At 51.1% G+C, this 13,552-nt stretch overlaps 1 long non-coding RNA gene across 1 annotated transcript in view; it reads left to right on the top strand.

The window, feature by feature from the left end:
• The window catches only part of LOC122451063, a 79,734-nt gene that overhangs the window by 39,225 nt on the left and 26,957 nt on the right, over positions 1-13,552 (top strand). The window contains exon 2 of the long non-coding RNA XR_006272297.1: positions 5,590-5,766. This is a non-coding gene — a long non-coding RNA (uncharacterized LOC122451063). The remainder of the gene's footprint in view (positions 1-5,589; positions 5,767-13,552) is intronic.

The raw sequence follows: 13,552 nt of genomic DNA, 5'->3' as shown, positions 1-13,552 counted from the left end.
TAATCAGGTTCTTTATGCTATTTTATGATTAGGATATTATAAGCAATCATGCATATTAGTACCAAGGGCATAAATGCATTTGGCTAACAAACTACCAGCAAAGGAGTTTAAAACACTCCTTTCACCCTGAATAATCTCATAAAATACCACCACCTGGGAAACTTATTGATTAAAGTTCTAAACTGATTCTTATTTGGGAAGAGATCGGGGAAGGCCTTCTGCCTGTGTCACAGAAATTAGGGAGTAGTCCATTGAGGCAGGCATCAGAAAGACAGATATCATCTTTAAGGTGAGCGCTGGGGGCAGCTTTTCGAAATCCCTGAAAACCTGATCTGCCTTGCCTGTCAGGCTTTCTCCTCGTGACCTTGTCATGGGTGGGATCTGGTGAGCTGGCCTTTTCGAAAACCCCTGAAAACCTGATCCGCCTTGCCCATCAGGTTTTCTCCCTTACGGCCTTGTTATGGGTAGGGTCTCGTGTGTTGGCTCCCGGCAGCCCTGCCCCTCAATGCTTCTGAATAGTGTTTTAACCTGTGGCTTAGGGACCTGTGTCAGTGAAGTCTTTTATTCTCTATTCTGTGGATTTTCTGTAAATGTTCACTGGTCTTACTGTTGCTGTGGCTGGGCTTCCCGTGCTGAGTCCCCAGAGAAAAGTGAGACTCCAGCAGAGTGTGATTCCAGGATCGCTCCGCCCAGCTCTGTCCTAACACCCACCAGGGAGGAGCTGGGTGAGGGGTGGGGTGGGCGCAAGGCACCTCTTCCTCCCAGCAAGCGGGTGTCCTCCTGGATTGGCCGCCCTCTCCGGGAGAGTTGCCTCTGAAGATCCCCAGCAAAGTCTCCCTCCGTTTGTGCGTGGCTCCCTTTCGCCTGACTCATCCCCAGAAGACACTGAGAGCCGGTGTAGGGTGCCTGGCCAAGTCTTGAGTGGAGAAGCAGGTGGCCCTCGGTGGCCTTTTGCCCTGGATCGCTGAGTTTTCATAGACAGGACAGCATCCCTGGGCCTCCCTCCGCTGTTCTAAAATGGGACTGGGTGAAAGAAGCTGAAAACCAAGGATCTTTCCAGCGCTGCCCCCTAGGCATCTGCGAGATTAGAATTGACTCGAGGACCCAGTCTGGGTCTGGAAGCCCAGGTTTATTCTGTCTGTATCTGTAGCCCTCCTAAAAGAGCAGATAATGCATGGCTCTATATCTGTCTGAACGGTGTCCACTGTGTTTTATTTACTCCAGGACCAGCGAAGGACCGGCTTAGGCCATACATTTCAGTGAGTGGGGACCAGAGTCCCAGGGTGCACTCAAGTATGGAGGTCACAGTGGAGCTGAGGGAGGGGGTGAGGCTGGAAGCCTATCTGCATCCTCCCCTTCTGCCCTGTCCTCGCTGGGGATGGAAATCTCAACTCCTTTTGTTGAGGAGAAGAGCCTCAACGGCTATGCCAGGAGGTGGTTGCTCTAATAAAACACACAGAACTGGTGGTTTAAATAATAGAAATGCATTTCTCCCTAGTCCAGGTTGCCTGCATGGTCAGGTTCTGGTGAGGGCTCTCTTCCTGGTGGAAACAAAAAGAACAGCATTGCTCATCATTCCATTATGCAAAGGGTTAAATTATAGCCCACTGCCGTCACTTAGGACAGTGCGCCTGGAGGGGAACTCAGGATGGAAAAAAACAGGGTGAGATGCTCTGTGCTTTGAATCAACAGGCCCCTAGATAGATAAGGTGCATTTCCAAGAATTTCAATGGCCCTGGATTCTGGAGTTTTTCCATACTAGAAAAGCACTAAAATCATTAACTTCAGATATGTGTTCTTTGTGATTAGCAGTCATCTTTTACCAAGATGTATGCTTGACTGCCTGTCTTTCCTAGCCACAACATTCATTTCTATACTGGCTCCTCCTCAGCCTCTTGGGAGTGGTTCCTCATAGCTACCCGAGAGGCTGATTCCTGGGCTAGAGTGCTCAGTTTGTGTGGGCTCAGTCGCTCAGTCATGTCCCACTTTTTGCGACTGCATGGAGTGTCGCCTGCCAGGCTCCTCTGTCCGTGGGGATTACCCAGGCAAGAATATCAGAATGGGCTGCCATGCACTTCTCCATGGCATCTTCCCAACCCAGAGATCAAACCCAGGTCTCCCACATTGCACCCACCAGGGAAGCCCATAGTGCGCGGTAAGATCCCTGAAAACACCTAACTCACAGCTTTTATGTTTTTTTTTTTTTTCTTTCAGTTGATGCTGTTTTGCAGACTGTCTCCTTGCTGTGTCTTCACATGGTGGAGAGAGATCCTCTCTTGTGTCTCTTTCTATAAGGGCACGAAACTAATCCCACTCATGAGGGCTTCACCCTCACGACCTCATCTAAACCTAGTCACCTCTCAAAGGCCCATCTCCAGAGGCACTGCCTTGCGGATATTGCATTGGGGATCAGGTGTTCATGTGTGAATTTTGAGGGGACACAAACAGCACTGTTACTGAGGGGCAATGGGGCAGCATCTCTCCTGCTGCCCCTGGGGCCAGATGTCTCCTGGCAAGTGTGAGTGTGGACATGAGGGTGGGTACAAAGAGGGCTTCCACTCCCAGCCTCTTCCCTGGGAATAAGCTTTGTCTGCACAGAAAGGCAGCCAGTGTACATGTGACACTTGTGTCAATTCATCCTTGTCTCTCCATTCTCCCAAACACCCTGAGCTCCTCCTGGGTGCCCCCGTCCCACAGCAGAGAGAGGAGGGGGTGAATCAGTCTTGGAGCCTGCCCTCTAGGGACTCTTCCTGGCAGGGAAGACCCTCAGGTGAGCCTGGTGTGGGAGATCCAGCAAGAGAAGCTGGTAGAAGGTTTAGACTTGAGATGTTCCTTACCACTGCTAGGCCTTGCCACATGCTAATCCCTCTGCCCAAACCTCATTCTCCCCTTTATCCAGGGAGCTCCTACTTATCTTTCAGGTGCCCGTGGAATTCTTCCTTGAGGCCCTCCCATTCATGCTTCTAATTCCTGTTGACATCTCTTAGCTTTGTTTCCTTTTCCTCTTCCTCCCACAGAGTGGAGGCTGTGTCTGTGTCATTTTACCCCAGTGCCTGGCACACAGTAAGCTGGCAGCCCAAGCTTATTGGATCATTGAAAGAAGCTGTTACACAGAGGAGGCACTGGTTAACTTTATCAGGCATGAATCAGGGAGGGCTTTCTGGAGGAGGTGATGACTGAAGGAAGAACAGAAGTTTGCTGGGTGTTCTAGGCAGTGGGAACAGAAGGTGCAAAGGCCCAGAGTGGCGGCATCACATGGAAGGGTGGTGGTGTCGGGATGCAGACTAAAGAGCAGCAGGGGCAGGATGTACCCTTGGAAGGCCCAGCAGGTGTGTTCAGAAGCTGGGGGTGGGGACTAGAAGGGGCACAATGCCATTGCTCAGGAGGCAGTGCTAAGTGGATTGAGGGCCTCCAGGCTGGAGCAATGAGGCCAGCCAGGAGACTACTGTGATGCATCAGGAAAGAAACATGAGTCCTGAACCCAGGCAGCAGCTGTGAGGATGGGGAGGAGGAATGGATCTGTGGTTTCAGGCTGGAGCCCTGGGGTTTGAGGACTAATCCAATGTGGCAGAAGGAGCAGTGGAGAGTGGAAGGTGATGCCACCAACTTGAACCTTAGACCCAAGAAGAACGACTTTGAGGAAGTTGGGGTGAGAAGGTCTAGATCAGTTCTCTTTTAGACACAATGAGTTTGAGGATCCTTGTGTAGCAAACAGTTTTTATATTTGAGTCCAGAACTCAAGGGAGGGTTCAGAGCAGGAGGTTAGTTTCAGATTCCTGGATATATACGTGTATATATGGAAATTTAAACAGTAGGGATAAATGAGATTGTTGGGGAGAGGCTGTGGAGTAGGACCAGAAGTCTGGGCATAAAACCCCCAGGGAAGTAAAAACCCAAGATACCTTCAGAGGAAGAGGATCCAGGAGGACACTAAGAAAGGTCTGTCCCTCTATCCTCCTTGACATAAGTATGTGGGCCCTTCTGTTCTGGAGAGTGGATCTAGAGAGTGGAAGCCAGTGGTGGTAACCCTAATTCCCCTTGTCAGTGATTGGTTTAGGAATGGACATGTGACCCATCCTGACCAATGAAACATGAGAGGAAGAGTTCTAAAGGGTTTCTGGGAAAGGCTTCCTATTCTAAAGACAGAGGCAAGGATGAGATTCTGTTTGACCTCTAGATTTTGTCCAGTCTGTATGGGATACCAGGAATAATTTGCAACTATCTTGTGATCTTAAGGAAACCCAGCCCTGGGAGCAAGTCCATGTGCAAAAGCTGGTGGAGAGGAGAAAAGGAAAGAACTGGAATCCTTGGTGACACTGGTGATCTACTCTCACAGCCATCTCTGGAATCCACTCTTCCACCGAGCCTCTTCCTATGTGATGTAATGAACTGTATTTGTTTTAGGCAGCTTGGATTAGGTTTTCTATTAGAGTAACCAAGGGAGGAAAATATTTCAGCAGTCATACTCCTCAGAAATTTGTTATAAAAAAAAAAAAAAAAGAATACTGTCTATTGGCTTTGACAGTCTGGTGGTCACAGGGCAAATTCAGTAGACAGATTGGCAGGGCAGAGGCTGACCAGAGGGTAAAAGGGAAGTGGCAGGTGTGAAAGTAAAGACTGTTAGTGTAGACAACCCCTTTCAGAAGCTTGGTTGAGAAAGGATGGTGGAGAAACACCCCGTCAGAAGACCTGGATTTTGAGTAAGTCAGGGACAGGCTATGTTGCGATCACAAACAAATATCAAGCCTCAGTGGCTCAACACACACAAGTTCTGTATTTTGTTTTTGTTCTTTCACTTGCTGTGTGAGGTGCTCTGCGGATCAGCCTGCTCTCTGGCAGTGCCCCGGGGGTCTGTGTTGTTTCAACATTATGGCTATGCTGTCTTGGCCTGAGAACTCTGTGGGGATCGTGGCAGGGGAAGGGAGGGCGGAGGGGATATTCGGGGGCACTTTCTCTGCTTTATTCTGCTAGTGACACTTGTCACTTTTGTTCTCAGTCCACTGGACAGAAGTGGTCACATGGCCGGTCTAGCTACAGGGGAGTTGGGAAATTGGGGGATATACATGGATATGTGGTGAGCATCAACTATATGTATTGGATCTCAACTTTCTGAGCTTTACTTTTTCCTCGGTAAATAAATGATCACCCAACTCACAAAGGATTGTGAAAATCAAACAAGATATGGAGGAACTCTTTTTTTCCTGTTGTCCTCCACAATTCTCTTTTGTCCTGGTTTTTCCATGCCTGTCTGAGCTGGGTGTTAAAAATAATCCCACCTACTGAACACCTACTATGGATACTATTACGGATACTATGGATGCCTACTTTGGATAATAGTAATAGCTAGAATTTATTTATTTTTAAATTCATTGTTGTTGGAGTAGAGTTGCTTTACAATATTGTGTTAGTTTCTGCTGTATGGCAAAGTGAATCAGCTATAGATGCACACGTATCCCCTCTTGTTTTGGATTTCCTTCCCATGTAGGTCACCACAGAGCATCCTGGAATTTATTGAGTGCTTACCATGAATTCCAGGCACTGTCCATACATTAGCATAATACTAAACACACCATTTCCTCCATTTTGCAGGGACTTCAGGCCTATCATGGTGCCTGGCACACAGAAGACATTCAGCACATGTTTGGATCAATGAAGCAACTTGTTCAAGTCACAGCTCGGAGCAAGGGGCAAAGTGACACTCCAGGCCATGACTGTCAGCCCCGTGCTGCTTCCTCTATGTCACCATCTCCATCTTCAGTCACTCAAGTAAGGCTGATTCTCCAAGGTGGCTGCAGTGGGGGTGGGAGGAGGGTGTGGATTTAGGGATGGGGAAGATTTAGATCTTCCTGCCTCCAGAGTTCTTGCATTGCCAGGTGTGTTCAAATAAATAATTCCGCCCCCCCTCCAATATATGTAGGTCTTCATCCTCACAACTTGTGAATGTCATCTTCCTTATATTCACCTTGTGAATGTCACTTCCCAGGTGGCACCAGTGGTAAAGAATCCACCTGCCAATGCAGGAGATGCAGGTTCCATCCCTGGGTCGGGAAGATCCTCTGGAGAAGGAAATGGCAACCCACTCCAGTATTCTTGCCAGGAAAATCCGATGGGCAGAGGAGCCTGGTGGACTACAGTCCATGGGGTCGCAAAGAGTTGGACATGACTGAGCATACCCAGACACACACTGTCATAATCCAGATGCGATTAAGTTAAATTTAGCCCAGATGTGGTTAAGGATCTCAAGACAGGAAGATTATCTTGGATTATCCAGGTGGGCTCCAAACACAATCACATGTATCCTTTGAAGAGGGAGGCAGAGGGAGATTTGACACACAGAGAGAGGAGGCGATGTGACTGCGGAGGTGAGAGATTGGATTGCCGCAGCCACAAGCCCGTGATTGCTACTGGAAGCTGGAAGAGGCAAGGAACGGGTTCTTTCCTTCCTTAGAGTCCCTGGAGGGAAAACCACTCCCCATTCCTTGATTTCAGCCCAGGGATACTGAGATCAGAATTCTGGTTTCCAGAACCATGAGGGAATAAATTTCTATTGTTTGAAGAGACCCAGTTTACGGTGACTTAATACGGCAGCCGCAGGAAACTGATACACCTGCTTTGGGGGATGGCTCAGAAACACCTCAGGGTCTGCAGTCCTCTGACCTCTGCCATCTGGGGGACCAAAAAGGGGTTCCTGTGGCCCCTGTGCCTGCAGCGGAAACAGAGGAGGAGGCCGAGCTGCACCAGCGTCAGTCTGAAAGGTTTTTTTGATGTGGACTGTTTTTAACATATTTATTAAATTTGTTACCATATGGCTTCTGTATTATATTTTGGTGTTTTGGCTGTGAGGCATGTGGGATCTTCGTTCCCCGACCAAGGACTGAACCTGTACCCCCTACACTGGAAGGCAAAGGCTTAACTACTGGACTGCCAGGGTAGTCCCTGAAAGAGGTTCCAGTAATCAGAGATCGAAAGCCATCCATCTATAGGAATCCTCATTAGGCACCTGCTATGTGGCAGACCGGCTGGGACCACAGATCTAACACGACTTGGTGTGGATGGCCCTGAGACCAGGTTTCGGGCTGAGCTGCTGGGGTGCAGGGAACCCCAGGCCCGTCCTACTGACCCTGCTCCGGGGTCAGGTTCAGGGGCAGGAAGGGCGTGGAACCTGAAATCTGCATCTGAAAGCAGATAACAGGAGTTTGCTTCCCAAGGAAGGTGTTTGGCTCAGATTTCTCGGGAAGTGGAGACAAGGGCGGGGGAGGAACGTGGCCTGGAGTCTTGCCTGACCTGGAAGGAAGTGCACGGGGGTCGAGCGTGGAGGTGCCAAGCCGCAGGAGGCCTGGGGGGCTGGCAGCCGAGGTGTGGGGTGTGGGCGCTGGACAACCACAGGCGGGGACTGCCGGCATGCAGCGCACCTGCCGCCTCTACAGGGACAGACGGGGCTCTCCAGAGCTGTGGTCTCTGGTCACTTTTGTGCCTGCTCTGTCCGAGGGATGGGAGGGCTGTCCCTGGAGACGGAGGGGGCTGCTGGGCCTCTCCACCACTGCCGGGCCTTGACCCTGGGCCTGCGGGTTTCTGGACCTTGGTGGTCACACGACGATACTCCAAACTGGGGCGGGGAACACGCGTGACCTCTTCTCAGAGGCCGTCCGGGCCACGCTGGACCACCGGGCTGCCCCTGCCCCGAGCACGGAGTTGGATGAGAGGGGGGCCGTGATGAGGTCTTCGGCTTTCCGGGGAGAAACAGACCTCAGGGAAGAGTGGGGCGGCTCTTAGCAAATCAGGAAGAGACAACGGGGAGGAGGTTAGCCAGGAAGCAGGGCTGGCGTACTGGTCAATGTTCCAGCATGTTCCTGAAAGAGAGCGCCCTCTCAGGGAGAAGTCTCGTCCTGTTCAGCTGCTGAGGGAAGCACTCCGAGCATGGCTCTAGGCCCTCTCTTCTCCTGTCTCAGCCTCTCTCTGTGATGCCCGTCTCCTCTCCCCTCTCCTCCCATCCTTTCTTGTCTCTGTGCACGGCTCCTTGACCCTTCCTGTCTCTCTCTGTCGCCTGCTGTGTCTGCATCGATGCCACCTGTCCGCTCCCCCTTACCCCACACACACTCAGAGTCTGGCTTTATCTGGGTCACCTCGGCTTAGAGGCTCAGCCAGGACTTCACAGGAAGCACCTGTGCTCCTACACAGCCCGAGCACATTTTTTTTTTTCTGTTTTCTCATTTTGTACTTCCTCATTCACCCTTTCCTTTCTACAGATTCGCTCACAGTGTCATCTGAGACTTTCTGGTCCCCTCACAGACCTCCATCTATTTTTATCAGCAAACACCCAAACTTCTTTCTGGGGCCTCCCCACCCCCAGGCAGCCTGCAGAGAAGGCTCGGCTCTCCGCGGCCCCTGGGTGGGTCAGGAGGCTGCTGGGGAGTGGGCCGCAAGCAGAGAGGTCCGGCTCCTCACCCGGACTCCCGAAAGGCCCCTCAAAAAGGAGGGAGCGACTGTCTCCCGTCAGCTCATAGCTCCCGAGGCTGCTCCCTCCTGAGGCCCAGGAACCCTTCTGGAAGCAGCAGAAGTCCCCACCTGGAGGCTGCAGAGTTCCCCGTTAGCACATGATTTAGAGTTGGGCGACCAGAGGGGCAGTCGGGGTCCTGCCTTCTATTCCTAGTGACCCCTGGCAAGTTACATCATCCCCTTGAGCCTCAGCGTGTTTAGTCTGGAAACCAGGCCTTCTGTGCTGCTTCTACCTGCGGCACAAAGGGTCCTGTGCTGTGAGCTCCCTCTGAGGGTGACGACCAAAGACAAGGACGAGGCTCATGACAGCATCTGCCACGGCACGTGTGGCGGGCCCTGTCCTGGGTGCCTTCGTGTGTGAGCTCACTCAATCCTATAGCAACCCGGGAAGGAGGTACTGTTAGCATCTCTGTTTCACAGGTGAGGAAGGATGGGGTGCAGAGATGTTAGGCTCCCTGTGCAAGGCTGCACAGGGTAAGTGGCTGATTTGGGATTCACAGTCAGCAGTCTGGCCCCCCAGACCTCATACCCTCACGACTGTTTTCCTGATGGCCTGGAAACCCTGTCCCCTTCCTACACTGCCATGGTCCCGGCGGACAGTGTTGGCGCCTCTCTCACTGGGTACCACATCAAGTGCCCAGCGGGAGGGGCCTGGTTTGCAGAAGTGGCTGCCCAGGTCTGGAGCGCACGGGGCCAGGCCCACCTCGGTCTCCCGGGGGCGGCGCGGTCACAGGGCGGAAGGGAGGGCCTGCCCCAGGGCTGCGGTACCATCTGTGTTTGTGCAGTGCGGTCTCTTCGGGCTTTGTGACCACGATGCGTTTATTTTTGGAGAATTACTATTCCCAGCTTGGCACCGCAGGCCTCTTATTTGTCAGCCGCGTTCTTTCTGGTTTCTCTGGAAGTGTGTTGTGTGCCAACTCCGCTGCTGCTATCTTTGTTTCTTTTCTAAAATCAGCCTCTGAGTGGGCAGCCCTGTGTATTCACTTGCTTCTTCAACAAACACAGCTTCCGTGTAAGGACGCTGTGGTGACTGCTCTGGGGACATCAAAGATGAAGTCGGTGTAGCCTTTGCCCTCCAGGATCTTCCAGTCCAAGAGTGACACGTAACATGCACGGAGGTGGCTGTAATGGCACTTGGGTGAGGCTGTACGGGTGTTTCCACCAGAGTCATGGCAGGACTTCAGAGAGCTCTCAGGGAGGCCTTTCCAGAGGAGACGGCGGCTAAATCAGCTATAGCGCAGAGATCCCCAAACAGTGGTCTGTCTAAGGTCCATCCTCAGATGCAATTTTATTTCCTGTCCTGCAGCGGTGCGGATGCAGGCGGTGCTGGGCGGTGGGATGGCTCGTTGCAGGGTCACGCAGGGACCGCTGTGCTCTCTCCCATTGCATTTCTTTGCTGCTCTGTCATGTCCTGTCTTTAGCTGCAGGGTTGACGCTTGGTCATGGCCGCATCGATTTCCGTCCGCGTGGCAAGGGCAGAGAGACGTTGGAGGAACGCAGAGATGCTTTAAGACACAGACCCAGAGTGACTCACCTGTCCTGGTGGCCAGAACTTGGCCATTGGCCACATCTACTTACAAAGGAGGCTGGGAAATGTAGTCTATAGCCAAGTGGCCAAGTGTCCAGCCTAAAGTTCAATGTGGAAGAAAGGGATAACAGGGGGATTGTTATCTCTATCTCAATGACTTGGGCCTGGACATACGGACAGGGTATTGTTGGGTAGGAATAGAGGGGGAGGGCCTGCCAGATGGAGAAAATGGCAGAGGTATGGGAAGGTGCCTGGTGGATCTGGAGAAAGGGAAGATGCAGCCTCCCTGGGGTGTAGGATTTATGTAGAGGAGGCTGTGACCCACATTTGCATAGAGATGGAGCAGGCTTCATCTCTTTAATAGACTGCTCAGCCTTCGCATAGACTGTGATCCTTGTCATCTGCTATCCAAAAACAAATCTTTAATCAACCACACAGGATGTGCGCATCATCAGGCTTACTCAGGAAATTTAATCTTGAACTGATAGTGATCTAGATTCTATCACAAGCTTGGCTCCCCTGGGGCATGCTGCTTTCAACAGGGATTCTTATGTCAAATGCTGGCCACCATTTAATACAAGTTCTATAGAGGACTGTTAGCCCAGTCACCTAGCAAAAGACCTTCACTGTGTTGGAATTTGTGTTAAGCCCTTGGAAGAAATGGCCACACAAACACCTTGGTATGTTTCAACAAAACATTAAGACTGTTGCTTATTATCTTGTTCATTGGATAATATGGTATTTTATTTTATATAAGAATCAAGCAATTACATGTCAATTATATATCAGTAAAGCTGGGGAAAAGCTTTAAAATTTTGGATGCATTTGTAGAGATGCTATGTGTGTATCACAGACCCTATTTAGGATTTATCATTAAGCCCTCACACTGGTTTTTGGATTCAGAATATACATATTATAATAATAATGTTACTGCTTTAGCTCATACCTTGTTTGTCTTTTTGTCTTTTCACAATTTCTGTTGGATTTTTGTGTGATTTACTAAACAAAGGAATTTTCTCATGCATAGAAATCTCCTCCAATATGGGGTGCTATAAACAAACAAAAAACATGAATAAAAAAAGAGTCAACCAGATACATCTCTTATTATCAAGCTGCTCTGTCTTTGCCATTCAACACATGTTGATTAAGGCAGTATTGGCAGGCACTATGGAAGGTGCTGGAAATACAGAGAGAAGAGACACAGACCCAGACTTCAAGGAGCTCACAGTCTGGGGCAGGGCGTTGGGGGGGTGTGGGGTATGGGGTGGAGAGATAAGTAATAGGCATTTATGATGCAATGTGTAGGTGTTGTGAGAGACATAAGGCAAGATGCTATGGGGGCTGGAAGGGGGAAGACTGAAGAAAGCTTTCTGAAGGACCTGAGTCTTGAAGGCTGAGGAAGGGTTAATAATGTGAGGAAGGGAAAAAAGAATGTTCCCAGGAAAGCGAGCAGGAACTGCAAAGGCACCGAGAAATGAGAGAGGCTGGGCCACGTGGTTGGGGAACTCCAGCAGCTGCACAGGGCCCTGGTTTAGGGGCCCGTGGGAGCGCGGCTGGAGGGTGGTTGGTCACCTGGTGGACCTCGCGGCCACCCTGGAGAGGGTAGTCTTTGGCCTAAAAGACCTGTGCAGTCCTGGCACGTGATTAGATATACATTTAAAAAATGTCAGCCTTGGCATTTCCCTGGCGGTCCAGTGGTTCGGACTCTACTTCCATGGCAGGGGGCATGGCTTTGATTCGTGGTGGTGAGCTCAGATTCCACATGCTTTGCACCACAGCCAAAAGAAAAAAAAAAAAATCAGCCTTGTCAACATACACTGCCCAGGGAAGGGACCAAAAAGGGAAGCAGTTTCATTGTTTCAGTTGAGAAACGCTGTGACTTTATGTGAGGACATGGTAGACACAGAGGTGGAGAGAGATTCAAGGCATGTGAAGGGGGAAGGACCCATGACACTTGCTGGCTGACATGGGGATAAAGGAGAGATGCCTATTAGGTGTTAGGTTGGGTGGCTACTCATGGCAGTTGAAGACCCAGGACGAGGAGCAGCTGAGGCGTGGGGCAGGCAGAGTCTGACCACGGAAACACTGAGATACGGGCCAGCGGGTCAGATGTGTGGGAGGAGAGATTTAGGCATTACCAACGTGCAGGTGCTGGTTAAAGACAGGAGTGTGTACAAACCTGGTGAGCCCGCAATGATGCACCTGCTGTGCTGTCAGATACTTTTACTCAGTTTAAAAAAATAAATTAAAAAGTTTATGGAAGCCCTCCTGTGGGCCTGGAACCTTCACACTTACTCATTCAGCCCATCTGGCCTGTGAGGGAGGAGATGACACCTGGTCTGGCTGGAGAAAGGAGTTAAGTGGCTCAGCTGGTAAAGAATCCGCCTGCCATGTGGGAGACCTGGGTTTGATCCCTGGGTTGGGAAGATCCCCTGGAGAAGGGAACGGCTACCCACTCCAGTATTCTGGCCTGGAGAATTCCACGGACTGTAGAGTCCACGGGGCCGCAAAGAGTCAGACATGACTGAGTGACTTTCTTTCACTCACTCAGGTATTGTTATCGGCCTGGTTTTACAGTGAGGTTCAGGGGAGTGAAAGGAGCAGCTCAAGGTCAGCCTGCGCACAGGGCGGTAGAGGGGAATTTGGAGCAGGTCTTCGGTGGCCTGATATTCACCGCAACTGCCTTTCAGGATGTGGGTGACCTTTGAGCCAGAGATGCTTAGATGGGGTGGAGCATGATGGTCACGGGGGTGGCATGAGTCAGGGGCATGAGGGCAACCTGCCCACAGCCTTGACCCACACTCATATACTGGGTTCTGCATCTGGTACACCCTGGGGGAGACCCGGCTTCGTGATCTCCTGTGGACATTTGGAGAGGGCCTGGCACTCATTCTACCATCCTTGTTGGAGCGGCAGTCTCCCTGCCTCTCTTGGTTCTCGGCATCCCCTGCTGGATGGGCACGTGTGTTCCTGGGGAGAGGAGAGGCTCAGCAGCATCAGGTTTTGAAAGGTGTGAGCAAGGCCGTGGGAGGTGGGGCACAAAGGCAGGAGGCGGTACTTCATTACCGACACTGATTTAGTACGAGTCTGGGGGAGTGGGCTGAAGGCATGCTGCCTCCTGCCTCCAAATAGGTCCAGGTCCCAACCACTGGTAAGGGGGTCCCAACCACTGGGTTTTGGCAGATGGAATTGCTAAGAAGCTTGAGATGAGGTCATCCTGGATTCGGGGTGGATTCATTTCAGTTCAGTCGCTCAGTCGTGTCCTACTCTCTGCGACCCCATGGACTGCAGCATGCCAGGGCTCCCTGTCCATCACCAACTCCCGGAGCTCGCTCAAACTCATATCCATTGCGTCAGTGATTCCATCCAACCATCTCATCCTCTGTTGTCCCCTTCTCCTCCCACCTTCAATCTTTCCCAGCATCAGGGTCTTTTCAACTGAGTCACTTCTTCGCATCAGGTGGCGAAAGAAGTGGAGTTTCAGCTTTAGCATCAGTCCTTCCAATAAATACTCAGGACTGAATTCCT

The sequence above is a fragment of the Cervus canadensis genome, chromosome 12 (genome assembly GCF_019320065.1).
Source record: "Cervus canadensis isolate Bull #8, Minnesota chromosome 12, ASM1932006v1, whole genome shotgun sequence".
Classification (NCBI taxonomy): Eukaryota; Metazoa; Chordata; class Mammalia; order Artiodactyla; family Cervidae; genus Cervus; species Cervus canadensis.
This window is presented reverse-complemented; position numbering and strand designations above follow the sequence as displayed.